Consider the following 4,208-nt stretch of genomic DNA (forward strand, 5'->3'; position numbering starts at 1 on the left):
CACACACACACACACACACACACACACACACACACACACACACAGAACTGAGGATTGAACATGGGTGAAAGCAGTCAGGGAACATACTGTGGATTTCATCAAGTTCGAGAAGAGGTGGGAAGGGATTCTACGGTAACAAAAGGCTGAACACCTTTGGGGGCTTTCTGGTGCACGGGAAGTAGTCCAGGGAATGTGTTGGGTGTGTGTATGTACAAATTCACTGTGGGGTGGGTTGGCTGGAGTCATTCCTTCGGTCCCTTCCGAGACGTTGTGGAAGGGGCTAGAGCCAGAAAGTGGGGACTTCCTGGGAGGTCAAGGCTGGGGTTCGGAGTTAGCCGTGTCATGAACGGTGTGTTCACAGATAGGTCCTTTCTGTCCTGTGAACCTCAGTGTCCCCATCTGCAAGAAGAGTCTTTCTATATTGTTTTAGTGAGAGAGCTGGGAGGAGGGAGACACTTGATGTCCTATGGGAGTCAGGGACAGAGCGCGCTTGCAGTGAGCCAGTGTGGCCTTCTTGGGGCTGTAAATGCCATAGACTTCACATGTCTGTCTCTTGGGGCTCAAACCACCACCCAGGACAGAGCTTGGCACACACTGTGGGTCTGAGAGACACTAGGTCCTGATCGCTTGTGCTGCACAGTGTACACCTGTTCAGCCCACACAGCAACCCTACAGACCATGGTCCTCCCTTCTTATGGAAAGGGAAACTGAGGCACGGAGAGGCCAAGTAGCTTGCTACAGGTTGGCTGGGTAACACCTGATGAATCCAGGCCCCGGGTCCTCTGCTCCCAGCCACACTCCCACAGAATGTGTGGCGCTGGCCCAGGCCAGCCTTCTGAGGCCTCCTCCTCTCTGAGGAAGGTCCTCCCGAGCCTGCTGACCGAGATCAGCTCCGTCAGGACAGCCAGCAGGACGCTCTGGCGCCCTGACTTTGGGGAATCCACGCCCTTTTCGAGGAAGGCAAAAACACCCAGAATAATTGAGGAGCCAACTGCTAGCTTAAGCCGTGTTTAAGCCCCGAGGTGCCTGTGAAGGTGACGTCTTGCCACACGCTGCTGATGCCGAAGTGAGCAAGAGTCGCCCTTCCTGCCAACTCTTTCATTTTTTTTTTTTTTTTTAATTTGGCTGATCTTGTCATTATTGTTGTTACGGGGAGGAAAGATGGGACATTGCAAGGATCTCCTGTGCTGCTTACAGGATTAATTCCACCTGCAGCACCAGGAGCCCTTGGGGCCGCTCCCTTTCCTCTGTACCATCATGTTTTATGGCTCTCTTTCATTTCCCCATGAAGAAGCCGGAAGGGAATGTTCTAGAAAGTGCAGCCCGGGGCTGGGGTTGGGGGATGCATCAACTCTCTCTGGCAGCAGGACTGAACTCTGGCACCAGAGAGGGCTGCTGGGTGTGGAGCTGCGGCAGGTAACTTCCCTTTGCTTCTTCAAGCATTTATGGGCTTTCTGGTTTACTTAAGCAAGATGTGAAGAAATTAGGATCGTAGTCAACACTGACAAAGAATTGCTGGCTTTGACAGTCAGGGCTCTGGCCTCGGGGGTCCCTAGCCCTTATATAGGCTGGAAGTAGGGGGACCAACTCACCTTATTTTGCTTAGGTCCTTCCGGGTTTTGTCACTAAAAGTCCCAGGTCAAGGAAACCCCCTCTCAGCTCCAAGGAACAGAGATGGTTGGTCTCCTGGCTAGAAGGCTACTTATTAGGTAGATCTCCCCATCCACCGGAGATACGAAAAGCTGTGTGCAGTGCATCTCCCTTCAGCTCCTCTGTGGCCACAGAGCTATTTTCCAGCCATCTTGTTTGAGCATGTGTCTCCACAGCTCAGCTGAAACCCTTTGAGTTCAGGCACTGTCTCTGCCGAATCCTGCGGCTCTTCTGGCCTGTGCTCGGCCATCTGTGAGTCTGGCTTCCTTCCTTCCCCACCCTCCTGCACCTCTGGGTGCTCTCTGGCTGCCTCCTGTAGCTCCCGCAGAGCTCCTGGACCTTCTTCCTCGGCTTGCAGTGTCCAAGTAGTTATCCAATAAGTGGTCACGGAGCTGGGTGCGATGGCGTTTGCTTGTAATCATAGCATTCAGGAGGCTGAGGCAGGAGAATCACTGTGAGTTCCAGGTCATCTTGGGTGATACTGTGAATTCAAGGCCAGCATGAATTACACAGTGGGACCCAATCTCAATACCAAACCAAAACAAGCAAATTGATCACAGCATTCCTCAACCTCTCAGTGCTGTAGACACGGCTGCTTTGGACCCCCCAGAAGGGGTTCACATCCCAAATCAGTGCAACTCTTTGGCACAACACATCCTTCCCATAGGCCCCTTGATTATCCGGTGAAACCTAGCAACCCTTCTCAGAATAATTTTTAAAATGCACCAGGATGCACTTTTAATGCATGCAATGAAAATAATTTAAATAGAGATGTCAAAGCACTAAAAAAAAAAAAAAAAACCCCAAAACCTGTGATATAATAACCTTGTGCTTCTTAGTGGTCTACTATGATGGTCAGAGTATGGTAGCTTAAATAATACCATTGTATATCTACAGTAAACTACACTGTGTTACTGACCTATCTGTGACTTTGTTTTTGTTTTTGTTTTTTGGTGGAAGCGGAGATTGAACTCAGGCCCTTGCACTTGCCAGGGAAGCGCTTATTCCACTGAGCCATCTCCCCGGCCCCTCTATCTGTGAAATTTAAAAAAAATTTTTTTGAGACTTTGTAGCTCATGGTGGCCTTGAACTCAGTAGGCAGCAGCCCAGGCTGGTCTTGAACTCACAGTCATCTTCCTGTATCAGCCTCCCAGGCCTACGCCATCATGTTTGGCAATGTGTGATTCCTATTAGTGACAAAATCACAGTGACTTCGTCTTGCTGCCTGTGTGTATAATCAAATGCTAAATGCTATTTAGAGATTAATAGATAGAAAGATATAATTTTTGTCCATCCAAATATCATGAAATCCTCAGACTTCTTTCTTTCATTAATCCAGTTGCAGTTTATGGTTAGTTATAGTATCTAATGATTACATTCAGCATGAAGAGTTGGTTTTTTTCACACACGAAAAACATCTTATTTTATTTTATACTCTCAGTTCCTCCCTTTCCGTCTGGCTGCACTTTTTTCTCCTACTCTTCTTCCCTGTTCTCTCCATCTCTATTTCTTCCCTATCATCTTGTTTTTGGAAATTTTATTTTGAATAATAAAAACAAAAGCAAGGACAAAAATCAGAAACAAAGACAGAAATAGGGTAACATCCAGCAATACATATGTTACAGATTTTCAAAACTAGAATAGCTGATTAGCAATGGCTGATGTTTTCCCTATTATCTATCTTTTATTTTGCTGTTTATGTATATTTTGCGTTTCTCATATAGGAAAACCTAATGGCATTTAAGTTTGTGTGTTGATTTATTTCTTTTAACATTATAGTCTCTCTCAAGGTGCATTCCTTTCTCTACAAATGATACAAGGTATCTATCTATCTTAATGGCAGAGTAATACTCCATATGTGTCAGTACCACATTTTCTTTTTGGGGGGTGTTACTGGGGATTGAACTCAGGACCTTGTGCTTGCCAGGCAGGTGCTTAAGCCGCTGAGCTATCCACCTGCCCCCCCTTTTCTTTATCTATTCATCTGGTGATAGATGTAAATAGCAAGATTTAGCTATTGTGAATTATTCTGTTCTAAACATGAGTATTTGCGTATTGCCACAATATGACGACTTTATTCCTTTAGGAAAAATTCCTAGGAAGGAAGTAGCTGAATTCAGCAGAATTTCTTGGTTTAGTTTTTTTTTTTTTTGTTTTTTTTTTTAGGAATCTCCATGCTGATTTCCATAATAGCTGTACTAGTTTATGTTTCCATAACAAAGAAAAGGAGTTCTTTTTTCCCCTAGCCTGTCAGCATTTGTTGGTATCCAATTTCTTCATGCTGTCATTCTTTCTGGAGTGAGGTGGAATCTCAGTGTTGTCTCAATTTGCACTTCTCTAATTGAACATTTTTTTCATGTATTTACTGGCCATCTGTATTGCTTTTTCTGAGAATAATCTGTTCATTTCAGTTGCCCTTTTTTTTTTTTGATTGGGTCTTTTACTTTGGGAGGTCTAATTCCTTTTAATTCTTTATACATTCTAGGTATTAGTCCTTTGCCTGAGGAATCGCTGGCAAGACTTTTCCCCATTCATGCTGTCGTGAAGTGTTTTTTTTT

The sequence above is a fragment of the Octodon degus genome, unplaced genomic scaffold (genome assembly GCF_000260255.1).
Source record: "Octodon degus isolate 3935 unplaced genomic scaffold, OctDeg1.0 scaffold00092, whole genome shotgun sequence".
NCBI classification, from domain to species: Eukaryota; Metazoa; Chordata; class Mammalia; order Rodentia; family Octodontidae; genus Octodon; species Octodon degus.